Source organism: Podarcis vaucheri (assembly GCF_965113315.1).
Source record: "Podarcis vaucheri genome assembly, chromosome: 4".
NCBI lineage: Eukaryota > Metazoa > Chordata > Lepidosauria > Squamata > Lacertidae > Podarcis > Podarcis vaucheri.
This window is the reverse complement of record NC_138762.1, coordinates 68,137,401-68,152,985: the sequence shown is the minus strand read 5'-3', so window position 1 is coordinate 68,152,985 and position 15,585 is coordinate 68,137,401. Positions and strand designations below refer to the sequence as shown.

Here is a 15,585-nt window from a genome sequence, read left to right as displayed (position 1 = left end):
TTCTTGTATTTCTTCCTATCTTACAATTTGCTTACAGAAAAGAATGACGTTAAGTCTGAAAGTCTATCCTTGACATAGCAGGGGCGCCAAGTTTAGTCTTTGTGTATGTGTGTTCGTGTGTGTCAAGAACAGTACATTAAGTGATTTATTTAGTAAATTTCTCCCCTGCCTTTCTTCATCACCAATCCCAGGGCAAGTTACAAACGATAAATACCTAAAGCAATTCAGGTAAATAACAACAACTAATGAAGATATAAGAAATAAAATAATAGTCTGTATAACCTCTAAAATTAAATTTATACTGCAAACAGCTTTAGATTTTAAGTAGTAGGTACCATACTTCTTTGGAACCCATCTGTTGTGTTCCTGCTTCTTTTTATGTATAATTCCCAGAAGTGGTTACAATTACCCTCCTACAGATAGTAATAGACTCCGAGTCAGGGATTAAATCCAGCAGACCCACACCTTAAATGCAGTTCTAAATTTTGGAGAAAACAAACTTCTAAGGTTATCCTGCCTGCTATTACTTACTCTAATACTTGGAACTCCAGCTGACAGTGTCTCGGCCTCAGCTGGCAAAGCATCGAGGTTAAGCAGACATGTGAGGAAACTCCCATTTAAATATATATTTTAAACAACAGAGACTAATAAGGGCACAGTAAGGCAGAACTGCACAGTTAGGTCATGTGTAGTTTTAAAAGGAATTAAATAAATGTATGGATCACTGTGGATAACTATAAAACATTATGACTAAATGAAAACACTAGCTTTAAATGTAGCATGTCACTGGTAACCGGTTGCCAAGGCAACATAGGGAACCTACAGCCCTCTAGGTGTTGAACTACAACTCCCATCAGCTCCAGACAGCACAGCCAATGGCCAGGGGTGATGGGAGTTGTAGTCCAGCAATATCTGGAGAGCTGTAGGTCTCACTCCCCTGTGCTAGTGGAAAGCGCTATTGGCTTAATGCTCTGTTGTCGGCTTTCCAGAAGCATCTACAGTGACCCACTATGGGTAACAGGATGCTAGACTAAAATAATAGTTGAGAGGGTCCCCAAGCGTCATCTAGTCTGACCCCCTGCAATGTAGGAATCACAGCTAAAGAATGCCTGACAGATGGCCATCCAACCTCTGTGTAAAAACCTCCAAAGAAGGAGAGTCCACTGTCTTCTAACTTGAAGCCATTGGTTTTGGTCCTGGAACAACAGAAAACAAGCTTGCTGTATCCTCCAGCCCTTCAGATATTTGAAGATGGCTATCATATCACTGCACAGTCTACTCTTCTCCCAGCTAAACAGGCATGTGACACCCCCAACGTAAGGCTTGGTTTTCAGACCCGATGGGCTCGGTTCTGAGTAGGGCTCTGTTGTGTTCTGATGAGACGAAATGCAACAGAACAATAAAATGAAATGACCACTTTTTGAGATAAATAAAGGAAGCAAAAGAACTCTGGGAGGAAGAGATAGTTTCAGACAATGAAAGAGGAAGACCAGAGAGAAAATGTTACTATAACAATAATAATAATAAAAATATTATTTAAAGGTTTTTAAATGAACTATTTTTGTTGTACAAGAAGAAAAGGATGAAACTTAGCATGCAGAGGGAAATACAGAACTTGGGCAAGTTTATCAGTATGGTGGAAAACAAACAAACAAATGGAACCAAAGCAGAGGAACTTAAGAAGGGAAGGGGAGTGTTCTTCTCCAGCAAAGATTAAATGACAGGACCCCAACTTTCAGTATTAGTTTCCGATTTAGGACTATGTGTGTGCCTGCCTTAGAAATGGCTTTTTAATGACATTGCAATTAATTTAAATGTTAAGCACCTTATGAAATTGAAATCAAGCTCTGTGATGATGGCACCAGGTGCTTCTCCTTCCCCCCCTCCCCCTCTTTTGCCCGCAGGGGGGGGGGAAACCCAGGCTAGATCTGCAGAAGTCACAGGTAGGTCATTAATCAAAAACACAGCAGGAATCCTAACGTAGTTCCTGCAGCAGGAAACTGTTAGCACAGAATGCGAGGCCATTATTTCTCTCCATATCCAGTCAACCTGAAGAGTATATAAAAAGGGGCTCTTTAAATCAGTACCTAATGTTAATGCCCATATTTCCATGATCTCATATGTTAAACTGCATTTTCTTATTCCTTTCTTTTGCAATGACTGGATTATGTACGCTATCACTCCTCTATGTATATATATTTTTCCAATCAAAACCAGCAGGTACACTCGGCTGTGTATTGCTCTAGGAAAACAAAACACCAAATTTTAAATCTGCACTAACCAAGATGAAAAGGGAACTCAGCGGGGTATAATATGAGGAGAGGATCACATTGTAAATCCTGTTGAATTCAAAGGGGGCAGATTTACAGCCAAGAAGATCCTATTCTCAGCTTAAGCCTGCCGGGAGAGATAGGATTGCTCCCAAATCTCTCGGCACTGGTGGAGCACAATGTTGCACCTGTGCAAAAGAATCCCCGATGCTGGAAGAAGTGTACTGCCAGCATAATGTTTATGACATTCCCAACAACACAACCATAACAGGATTCCAATTAATTCTTGAGCCAGCTATGGATCTCACAAGAAGTATATAAGCTCCTGCCACGGAACACAAAACAGAATCTCAAGTGTGGGGAACTTTGAGGTCTCCAAATGTTGCCGAACTAGAACTGCAATCAGAGCATCTGATGCCCAGCAGCACAGGAAGAATGTGGGTGGACCGACAGATTGGGTTTGATCCCTGTGTGTCAGCTCCAGGTATGTGCAGTTGGGGTCCTGGATCGGGTCTAATGCTGTCTTGTGATACCAGCTTAGGTTCCAGAGGATCCCAGGCCAGCTCAGCCCTGCCACCCTCAGAATGCCCTGTTTAGGGTTTTTTGCTGGGCTCCCCTAGCTCAAGTGGTCTTCTGCCTTCCTGCACATTTGATAGGAAGAAGGGAGAGGTCTGTACCAGTGATGGCAACCAGCAGGAAGCTAGGTCAGCCAGAATACACATGAAAAGAGGGGGTGGCACTGTGGGTTAAACAACAGAGCCTAGGTCGGCAGTTCGAATCCCCGCGACGGGATGAGCCCCCATTGCTCGGTCCCTGCTCCTGCCAACCTAGTAGTTCGAAAACACGTCAAAGTGCAAGTAGATAAATAGGTACCACTCTGGCGGGAAGGTAAACAGTGTTTCCGTGCGTTGCTGTGGTTCGCCAGAAGCGACTTAGTCATGCTGGCCACACAGCTGTACGCCTGCTCCCTCATCCAATAAAACAAGATGAGCGCCGCAACCCCAGAGTTGGCCACGACTGGACCTAACGGACAGGGGTCCCTTTACCTCTACCTTTACCCCTAGCTCAAGTGGTCTTCTGCCTTTCTGCACATTTGATAGGAAGAAGGGAGAGGTCTGTACCAGTCAGAAGACACGTGAACAAAGGAACACCTCCGTTCAATTCACCTCCCCACAGCCCAATGTGAGAGGGTTTTGGATTGCAGACTAATCATATTTAAAATACTAATATGTAATTATATGAAATGTATCACACGAATTAATTTTATGGATTATAACACCACAGTTAGAAAGAGTAAAAAGATACTGCAGGATCAGTTTTAGAAGACTGTCTCAAAAGATGCACGGCATGTATATTATTTGATCAAATTAATACATCTTGTCACATTCCAGAAGGATAGGAGAGGTAATAATAATACAAGAGATTATAGTGAAAGCTGGAATACTTTCATAACATACTGAAATAATTGGTTCAGTCAATTTATTGCTGGTTTAATTTAATCAGTTTTTGAAGCATCAGTAACTTTGGAACATAAGATGATTATGTTATGTATTATTTTTTGTCGAGTATTTTGACTAACTAAACAAAATTATCCCATACATATTTTTATATGCATGACCTAATATGACTGATACAACTATGAAATATAATGATCAGATAATGAGAACTTTATTTTGAATTTAAAACCCATGTATTTCTCTTTCTTAGATTGGGTTTGGGTACTTTTTTAATGGTTTAACCCATGAACCTCTCTGACAAGGGGCTCTGTGGCTGTCCTGAAGGTGAACCAGACAACATTGTGTACAGCAGGAGCAGCCAGTGTGGTGTCTTCCAGATGTTGTGGACTACAAATCTCATCATCTCAGATTGCCTGGGGCTGATGGTCATCCATCACATCTGGAACGCATCATATGGGTTTCCTCTGGGGTATAGTCAGGCTCAACTGAGAAACATTTAGGCTTCATCTGCACTATGCATTTATAGCAGTATCATACTTCATTCAACAGTCATGGCTTCCCCTAAAGAATGCTGGGAAGTGTCATTTGTTAAGAGTGCTGAGAGCTGCTAGGATACTCGTATTCCTCACACAGAGCTACAATTCTCAGAGTGGTTCAACAATCAGTGCCTCTTACCAGGGAACTCTGGGATCTCTCAGTATGAGATGATAAATTTGTCAACATTGTAGTATGCATGTATCTTAACATGCACATTTTTGTATGCATTTCCCCCCTTCTGCAATGTACAGTGGTACCTCGCAAGACGAATGCCTCGCAAGACGAAAGAGTTTTCCATTTTTTGAGTCGTTCCGCAAGACGAATTTCCCTATAGGCTTGCTTCGCAAGACGAAACGTCTTGCGAGTTCTTGCGAGTTTGTTTCCTTTTTCTTAAAGCCGTTAAGCCGCTAAGCCGCTAATAGCCGCTAAGCCGCTAATAGCCGTGCTTCGCAAGACGAAAAAACCGCAAGACGAAGAGATTCGCGGAACGGATTAATTTCGTCTTGCGAGGCACCACTGTATTTCTGCAGTGCTTTTTTTTCTAAAAAAAATGTTTAGGGGTACTCTCATTTTCCTACTCATATTGAAATACTGCCCCTCAATGAGGCCAAACTTAGGGGTATGCTTACACCTGCGTACCCCCAGAAAAAAGCACTGTATTTCTGTATGTCATTTTCACTAATATATGCATTTGTCTGCTCGCTTTCCTGTAATACACATATTTTTGTACATAGTCTTTAGCTGGAGAACTGCACTGAAAAATTCTGCAAAGTGTGAATTTCCAAGGATACTACATTTCAGGTTTCATATTTCATAATGTGCAAATTACATAGGCTTGCATCAATATTCAAATCAAACTGAATTTCTCATCCACCTCCCATTGCAAGCTATCGTCTTAGTTAGAATCATTTACCAGAAATTCTATTAACTCTTCAGAAATGGAACTCTTATTGCTCTTCCTTGCTCCCTGTCTCTTTTACCTCCTTGAAGACTGATCCTATCTGAATGAGATTTCACTCTTGAAATATCTCCCATTGCTTCAAGGCATGCACACAACCTTTCCAGCTGCTGATTTTTAGAGATGCTTCTTCGTTTTCATGGATAATAATGCCTTTGCCGTTTCATTGTTTTAAGGACAATGTTGACCCTGGAGGAAATAGGATGAGCAAGGTTTTGAAGTTTAATTTTCTCCCTAAATGGCCCATCAGTAACATACCCTTCTTGGAAATATCCTGCTATTATACATTGCAAAAAAGGAGCTGACTGAAGTACAAGGATGTGTGGTGTTTGGAGTGTGAGAGCAGGTCTAGTTACAGATGATCATTCCTGAAGAGCAATGGGAACACCTTCCTCTTAATATTACCATGGCACCAGTCAGCTCTCCAACCACCATAATATATTCATGCAGTGGGGGGGGGGATAGAAACTTTCCTGCAGGAAGAGGGATGTCTGTTAATTTCTATCTTGGTGGCAAATTTCAGTCCCTTTTCTTAGTCCCATATAAGTAATTGGAACAGTGACATTTATTACATTGGCTCTCCGTTGCTCTAGTCAATTTAACACTTAAAAAAAAAAGGTGAAACCAGAGCAGCGCATGGAAACGCCATTAACCTTCCCACTGGAGTGGTACCTATTTATCTACTTGCACTTTGAAGTGCTTTCAAACTGCTAGGTTGGCAGGAGCTGGTACCGAACAGTGGGAGCTCACCCTGTCATGGGGATTCAAACTGCCGACCTTCTGATCGGCAAGCCCAAGAGGCTCAGTGGTTTAGGGGTAATTAATGCTTGCTGTGAGATAGCCTTGCTCCTCTTTTCCCCGCAAAATGAGACAGAATTGGACTTACAGGAATTGTGGCTTCTTGTGATAAAGTGCACACAGAATTGAACTTAAGGGACACTGCTGCACCTGAACCTCTATTCAAAGCTTATGAAAGCAACAATTGTTACATAGGCACCCGACACCAGTGGCCCCTTGTGCAAACAGCTACTCTGGTGTAGACTGAAAGCCTCCCTGCTCACATTAATGAAGGTGCACCTCTTCAGACTCCACCTGCCCCTTCAGTCAGAATGTAAGAAGGCAGCAATTTCCATCCTATATTGATCATAATCAGCGCTGTTTCCATTCCGCTGCAGTTCAGCTTCCACCAAAAACTAGCTGATTTGTATCGCTGTTTGCTATGGTCAAATATAATTAATGATGTAATTAATTTCACACCATTTCCATTCAAAGGGAATGTAAAAATGGGCAGGGGTTAATTATTAACTCTGCAGTGGTACCTCGGGTTACAGACGCTTCAGGTTACAGATGCTTCAGGTTACAGACTCCGCTAACCCAGAAATAGTACCTCGGGTTAAGAATTTTGCTTCAGGATGAGAACAGAAATCGCACAGCGGTGGCAGTGGGAGGCCCCATTAGTTAAAGTGGTGCTTCAGGTTAAGAACAGTTTCAGGTTAAGAACAGACCTCCGGAACGAATTAAGCTCTTAACCCGAGGTACCACTGTACCTTGTAGACTAAAACAACAACTGGTTGTATTTGCTTGCCTGATTTCATTCCTGACCATGTGCAAACTGCAGCAATTTCCACTTGTGTATCTGCCATTCACACCCATCAGTTAGGAGAATGGGGAGGTTTGGTTGCATGGGAGATCTCTGTGTGCATCAGAGCACCTGCAGAGCTTTGAACTGGGAACATTGATTTTAATGAAACATACTTCCCAACAACTCCACTGGGGATCACACCTGTTCCCCTTACCTAATAATCTGTGATTTGCCCAATTAGGTGATAGCTTCCCCACATTTTCCTGAAATTGGATAATAAATAAGAAGCTGTGAAAACAACTGCTCCCTTTTCCTCTTAAGTGTGTTCTGATTCTTAATGCTCACTATCTAAGCTTTAGATATAGTGGAAGGGGAATAAGTATTACAAGAAACATGGGGCTAAAAATAATTTTGAAAAGCACTTCAAACTGATTAAGATCAAATCGGCCCCAGTTTTTAATCATTCTTATCACTATTATCACCATTATTAATATATATATTTAAATTTATTGCTCTTCTCTCTAAATTCTGAGGAACGGTTGCAACAATTCAAAATACAACATTAAAAACAGTTTAAAGCTACTTTTTGTAGCCAGCCTATTAACACATGAACTTGAAAGGATTTCTTCTAGTGTAAAGTAACAAAATAGAATTAGGAAACTAATCTCACTGGTCAGGGGTGAGATACCGACAAACTGTGTTTCCCCTTATATTGAACTACTGTATAGCCATGTATTGTTTTTTCAATTACATTTTCAATCTGATTTCTGTTGTGAAGCTATTAAAAGCTATTATAATCTAGTATGGCAAGTCGAGGAAGAAAAGCCGCACACCCATCTCTCAGCCATTAATTCTGTGTACTCTTTAATTAGTATGCACAGTGAATGCTATCCCGGAAGACTTCCAACTGAGTAATGTCATTTTTGCATTAACCCCATTTGCAGCCAACGTAGTCCTATTATTGCTGCTGCTCCTGATAATAATCGCTTGCTTATCCTTTCCCTGTCTCCCAGAGAGGGTGAACATACGCTTCAGGTTACATACGCTTCAGGTTACAGACTCCGCTAACCCAGAAATAGTGTTTCAGGTTAAGAACTTTGCTTCAGGATAAGAACAGAAATCGGGCTCCGGCGGCGAGGCAGCAGCAGAAGGCCCCATTAGCTAAAGTGGTACCTCAGGTTAAGAACAGTTTCAGGTTAAGAACGGACCTCCGGAATGAATTAAGTACTTAACCCGAGGTACCACTGTCATGATAAAAGTGAAACCAAAACTCAATAGACTTTAGGGTCTTTCACAAGTCTCCTCACCCATCAACATATAGAGAAGCAGAGGACTGCATGCTGCCCCCAGCCATTTTGGTACATTCAGTGTTGGTGTGAAAGGGAGCTGCCCATGTTCTGCAGTGGTGTGCAGTGGAAATTCTTGTAGGCTCTACTTTAATACTCTGATTTACCAGGAACATTTAGGGTCCACTGCATGCCAGTGGTTCTTCTATAAGGCTTTTCCATATGAGCAGGAGCTTTGGGTTCAAGAATGGCTGCAACTTCTGCCTTTGTGCATGCATGTTGTAAACACATGTTCACAACTGCATAATTATTTTATTTCATGAAATTCGTACACTGTTTAAAGAAACCCTCAGAGTGGTTTATAAAATGATAAAATGGAGCAAAATTGACAGCCATACTTTAAAACATACAAAAGTTAACATGCCAAAACAGATTAAAATCACCTCAGCATCTGGGTAGGCTTGTCCAAACAAGAGTGTTTTTAGCAGGTTCCAGGTGCCAGGATCTCAAGAGCCAGTGAGTTCCAAAGTGGCAGGGGCTGCCACACTAAACGATCAAGTTTTTGCAAATGTGGCACCTGTAGTGCCAATTTGAGTGGGGACATGTGGGAAACATCCTTAAGATGAAGGGGAGTTTTGCTTATTTACTTCATTTATGAATCATTTCCTATAAGACATCTCAGAGTGAATTAGCATATTTTTTTTAAATCTAGAAAAACCATTTCAAGTCTAATGTGGACCACAGAGTGGGATAAAATGTACAGTGGTACCTCAGGTTAAGGACTTAATTCATTCCATAGGTCTGTTCTTAACCTGAAACTGTTCTTAACCTGAAGCACCATTTTAGCTAATGGGGCCTCCTGTTGCTGCCGTGCCGCTGGAGCAGGATTTCTGTTCTCATCCTGAAGCAAAGTTCTTAACCTGAGGTACTATTTCTGGGTTAGCGGAGTCTGTAACCTGAAGCGTACGTAACCTGAAGCGTATGTAACCCGAGGTACCACTGTATACTTAAAGGACTTGTTAGAAAAGGAAGATCTTCAACTGGTGCTGAAAAGACGACAGAGATGGTGCCTGTCTGATAGGACTGAGAGGCTGTTCCAGAGGGTAGGTGCCACCACACAAAAAGCCCCGTTCTGACATTGTGTGGAATGGACCTCCTGATAGGATAGAATTTGCAGGTTGCCCTCTTGGGCTGGGTAAGTAAGGGATGAGAGGATCAGCTGGGTATACAAGGGATGAGACTGTGTTTTAGGCATCCCGGTTGCCAGCTATATTGTGCTTTGTACACCAGTACTTGCACCTCGAACTGAGCCTGGTGGGGTGGGGGGTGGAGAACACCCCCCACACACACCCCACACACAACATGTTGGATATCAGAGACTGCTTGTGCTTGGCCAAATGCCTAGTATCAGCTTGCAGATGTAAAGGCCAGGCTATGGCAAAGCCAACTGTTGATGTATGGCTAACCTGTGAAAGCGTTTTGTGATTTAAGACAAAAGCAAAAAACATAATTCATAGCTGAGCTTTAATGTGTTTACAATTCTGTGATGTGTTGAATGCAGCACGGTACGAAATGGGGAACATTGGTTTGCATTATTAATGCAAAGCAAGGAATTCCACCCCCACCCCCCCAGCCAAGATTTAGAAAACTGCACTGGTTTTGTTTATTATCCAATTAATATTTTAGCACTCCCAAAAATAGCATGTCAGACAACCTCCTGTATTTACCGCTTGTGTGTATAAGATTTGGCAATTTGCTTCTTTCCCTTTTTATAATCAAGGAAATAAGATATGCCATTAAAATTATGTATTGCTAGAAAGTGTGTTTGCAAGTAGCAATGAGTCACTCTTGTGAGTGCTGCATTTGCATTTTGTTACTTACATGCTTTGCAGTCTCACTGGATGAAACGCTTTGACTCTCTGCCTCCTAACACGCAGCTTATTTGTGCCGCGGCATATTTTGGAGGGAATCTACTGCTGTGTCACAGCAATGCTGCTGTTGCTATGGTGACAGAGATGCTTGTCTCTGCTTCATCACCTTTGTCTCCCCACGCCCTGCCCCTTTTACATCATTTACTCACCCTGCCAGGGCTCACAAAAGACAAGCAATTTCACTGGGGGTTCCTGTTCTGTTTTTCAGCCACATGCCATTATACTACATTCATGTCACTTTCTTTCATATGGGTTTATTCATTTTAAAGGCTGCATTGTTACAATGTGAATCTTTATTGTGTGTGAAAAATGTTAGTTTTAAAAACCAGGCTTCATAGGGTTGTTATATGGCTGGAATTTTCCAGATATATCAGGAATACTGCAGCCACAAGCAGTGTCCAGGCAGAAATTGGCTTAAGTGTCCAGGAAAATCTGGACATATAGCAGCCCATGTCAGCAGTGTCATTTTTGCCAATTTCCCTCAGAAATAGCTCAAAAACATCCAATTTCCTTGCGATTCTATTGCCCTGTATTGCCTACAGTGCAATCTTCTGCAAGCTTGCTTAGAATTCTGACCCTGTGTATTCAATAGTAAGGCACAGGAAAATGTGCCTAGGGTTGCAGACTACTTGTTTCACCTGATATATTAAATTACATTCTAGTTTCCCATAAGATAAGTCTCTAGTTTGTAGAGTTCTACAAACATTGGGAGCAGCTTTAGACATTAACAATGCTTAGCAGTGCAATCCTGTGCATGTCTACTTAGAAGTAAGCCACATTTAATTCAATGGAGCTTACTCTCAGGGAACTGAGCCCAGGACTGCAATCTTGACAATCCAGAATGACTGGTGCTTCCTGGTCTTTGTCACTCCTATTTGTCACTCCTGCAGCCAAACTCATGTATCACCTCCCGGGGCGAGATCTATATGCTCCAGATGAAGATATATGAGTTCTGTTACAGACATTACAAATAAGCAAAGGAGGACATGAAAGCTAAGCCACTTACGCTTCCTGTCTCCTACCACCTGCAAGCTTGAAACCTTTCTCAGCTACCACTTGAATTTGCCTTCTGAGGAAATTATGAGGCCATTATATTCAAGTTAAGACTAGACTGTAGCATAAAGAATACATCTCCACCTTAAAATTTCATCTTATCCCAAAGTTTAAAAAAAAATTGTTCCATTAATTATTTTCAAAATTAACAACTGATTCTTAAAAAAACAAAAACATAAGCTGTAGATGTTGCTTCAAGGATATAGATTTTTAACACTGTAAATGAATCCAGTCCTTGAGCTGCCTTAACAGTACATATGTTCTCACATGCATTTTTAACAACCACTTTGTGCTGGAACCATGAGAAACATCATCATCATCATCATCATTATTATTAGCTCTTCACCATAATGTATCAGAGTAGGTTACAGCAATGCAAAATATGCACTATTAAAATTGGTTAAACATTTTACAATAAAAATAATAGGCTTCTAAAGCTATAGAACTGAAGCACAATTCAAAGTGTTGGTGCTGTCCTTTCAAGCCCTAAATGGCATTAGCCCAGTATACCACCCCCATCACTTGGCCAGGACACTGAGGTTCTCCTCCAAGGGTCTTCTGCTAGTTCCCTCACTGCAAGAAATGAAGTTACAGGGAACCAGGCAGAGGGCCTTCTCAGTAGTGGCGCCCTCCCTCTCTTCAGATGTCAAGGAGATAAAGAATTACATAACTTTTAGGAGACATCTGAAGGCAGCCCTGTATTGGGAGGTTTTTAATGCTTGGTGTTTTCAGATATCCTGTAAGCCGCCCAGAGTGGCTGGGGAAACCTAGCCAAATGGGCGAGGTACAAATATTAGTATTAGTATCAGTATCAAGTGTCAAAAGCCAGGTAAAGAGGTGTGCCTTCAACATATGATGAAAGCTGTACTGTGTAGTTGTGGTTCGAGGACCCGACCCCGGTGAAGTGAAATGAAGACACAAGGACACGTGATATAAGGTTAATGGGCTAGAGAAAGGCCACAACTTTATTGGTTACAGCATTTGAAAAGGTATTGGCTTAGGCATTGGATCGAAACAAGTGGGTTCTTCACCAGTAGGTGGAGCCTGTCGATGCTGATCCGACTATAGGCTCACCCCTGCTGTCACCGAAGGTCGTGCCATGGCCTCCCGCCAAGCAGGCATCGGACGGAATACATGACCGCCGGATTCCTTTAACGGAATACCCCTAAAAAATTGAAGGCATAGGCGATGGCCACACCTAGCACTTCCACACAGCGCAACACATTATTCCAATGCCTAACCTACCCACCAATACCACAAAAAAGTTGTGACGATTGCTACGAGGTAGGCGAAAAAACCAATTAGCCTAGTGCCAAATGGAAAAACTCCTACCAGGCCCCCCAGCCAACCAGGGCGACCAACCTAAGGTCCATAGCAAGGCCGAAAAACCTGAACCCTAACTAAAGGGAGTGGAGGGTGGGTGACTCGTGAGGGGCGAAGGAAGGAAGAATGAGGCCGGGGGAAGGCTGGCGCTGCAGCAAAATGCTGCTGAACACGCCCCCACCGTGGCCCCCGGTTGGATGGCCACCGAGGGGGCGTGAGCGCCAGCCAGGTGAGTGGGCAGCAGGGGGCCACGCCCCCTGCTAGCCGGAGCTCGAGCCCCGACCACAACCCCTCCCCTCCCCTTCGGGGAGGAGAGTCTCTGCCAGACATACCTCTGCCAGGAGGGAAAATACTGTACAATGAGCCCCAAGTACATGAGTCAATGGTCAACATAAATTAATAAGATTACATTTATATGTCCCCAGATACTTTCTCCCACATTATTTTCACACACACACATACAATCTTAGGCTTGTGTTTTCAGATATACTAAACACACACACACACACACACACACACACACACACACACACAGATACCATCCATAAAATGAAGGAATATGTGGTTAACTGGAGTTCCGAATCATTAAACGTCTTTACCTTGGAAGCAATAGCTGGAACTAACTAACCTTATTTCCAGAATCGTTGATTAGACTCATGCAAATGAGGCAAAAAGAAGAAACCAGCACAGTTATTTTTGTCTAATTTTCTTTTTTTAAAATGTCCTCTGCTTCTGTTTGACTGACATAAGTTACTGAGGAGTAACATGTTCCACAATGTAGTAGGTAGGTAGCCGTGTTGGTCTGCCATAGTCACACGAAAGCTCATACCAAGAACTAACTTAGTTGGTCTTTAAGGTGCTACTGGAAGGAATTTTTTTTATGTTCCACAATGATATTCTCCAAGAGGTCACAGAATGTAATGTTTTTTCCAGCCTTCTGTCTGCCTTTTGTTTAAGAAGATAGGAACTTGGCTGTCTATTTTTCTCCTGACTACTTTCAGGAAATCTACCTATGATGAGTGAATGGGATTCAGTTGTGGGGCAGAGATTCGTTTTTAACAACATAATGAAATCTAGATAAACTAATAATAAAACTCGTAGCCAAGAACAATGTGCCTTTAACCCACATTTTAGTTCAATTAGATTTGGGGCCCCTATTGCCCCCCCTTTCATGAATAAGCACTTCTATTATTCAAAACAAGCTTCAAAGAGCATTACATCCTCTATAGGAAAAAAAATCAATTGGTGTTTAATTCAGTGGTAGGATGCAAATTTAAATTCCCATAAGGAGAGGACTGTTAATGCTGTTTAAATTGGTTGTAAATTACAGATGATACACTTGGGATTCCAAGCCCAGATTGGTGGAGTGTTGCCTTATGAATCCATTTCTTGAACTTGCTGTGCATTGAATTGTGAACAATAAGGCAATGAGGGTTGCTATATACCTGGACTTCAGTGCTTTCGTACATTAGTGTGCAAACTGCATGTCCTTGGGTTGTGGTGGTGGGAATAACGCATTCAGCTCAACATCCTTGACTTTTTTTTGTAAAGACAACTATTGCATCTTTACACAGCTGTGTAGCAAAAATCATCATGGGGAAATAAATATTTATTAGAAATAATAGGATTATTCTAGTTCCCCAAGAGGTTGAAAGGCAGTTATTTTCTCAAATCTGTTTAATTTCTAGAGGAGTTAAGATTGGCTTCCTCGTTGTTCTTTCACTCGTGGGTGAAGACCTTTTTATTCCGACAGGCCTTTAAGAACTGACGGTTTTTAATGAAAGGGTTACTGCTTTGTTGTTGTTGTATTCTGTATTCAATATATTTTTATATTGTTTAATTCTGTTACTGTTTTATTACTTTTTGATTATTTTTTCTATGTTTTAGCCTTTTCTATTTTATCTGTGTTTTGGTATTTTTATGTGTAAGCTGCCTTGAGTGCAGGTCTAGGGAAAAGGCAGGATATGAATAAATATCTTAAATAAATAAGCTATCAAAGAGAAGCGTGAAGCTCCAACTGGTGCTGAAACTGAAAACCTACTCTGTAAAAGCTGCCAGTGTTTTCATAACACTTGGAAATAATTCTCCTTTGAGGGCAATTGTTATGATGTTCTTCTTAACTATTCCTTTGCTTGCTTTTGGTAAAAGCACAATTAGGAGGGGTGTGCAACTTCCCTGTGCTGCTGAAAAATGAGGTGAATTGAGGTGATTCTTTCCCCCTCTGGGTCAACAAAGATCACTGTGTAGGCTCAGGGCTGCTACGAAGCCTCATGTTGCTCTAAGGTTCTGTTTTTCTGTCCTCAGTCAGGGGTAGAAGTTGGTCTTTTAAATTTCAACATTGCTCTGTGCAAGGCCAAAATTTGGTGCCTCCCTCCCCCTTGCCTTCCATTCTCCACATGCAGTATGTCATAGTTGTGGCACCCTGCAGCACCCCCTCAGCTTGGTGCAGGGGAATTGGCCCTGCTCCCTAAACCCACCTCTTCCTCAGAAAACTATATTGCTATGCTTTTATGTCTGTTTGGACTTTGCCTTGAAGTGAGGCTGTCCAAATATTGCCTATGGAGTCCACTCCCATTTGGCTAGTCTGTCTTTTCAAAGTATTACTTTGTTTGAATACTATCCAAAGTAGTTTTAAACAGGAGCGTTCAGAATATGATGCATCTCCAAGAACCATACCTCCCTCCCGCATGCCAAAAAGTAAAGCCATCGTTCCCAATGTTGCTAATCTGAATGGAAGACTAAGGATTAGATCATTTGTCTTAATGAATATAAACAACTTTTTTATATATAAGGAAGTTGCATAGTAGCCGGGCTGAGAGACATTGACAATGCTGGGTAATAATTAAAAATGTGACAGAAGTGTATGTTCTGCCCTCTCCGCCAGACTTCTTTCCCTCACTTTTTATCATGGATTTCCAAACTAAGCCTTCTCACTCTCTTTTCAATTCTGCATTCAGTTTTGCAGCTTGGACATTTGCCTCTACAGTATTTGGCTTTTCAATATAACCTTTCTGTGTCCCCCCCCCCCCAAGAAAGGGGCAGCCCAAAAAAACCTATCTTTTCAGGCAGTAGGAAAGAGGCCCAATTAATAATCCGGGGACACATTTTTTATTGTGAAAACTAAGCAGGACTCAACCTGGTCTACATAAGGGATCATGTAGGAGGCCAGTGTAAGAGCTTCTTGAAAT

The 15,585-nt window shown here is 41.8% G+C and overlaps 1 protein-coding gene across 1 annotated transcript in view; it reads right to left on the bottom strand.

Moving 5' to 3' along the window:
• SCML2 (Scm polycomb group protein like 2) overlaps positions 1 to 15,585 on the bottom strand; it is a 161,288-nt gene that overhangs the window by 22,341 nt on the left and 123,362 nt on the right. The gene's annotated exons all lie outside the window — the stretch shown is intronic.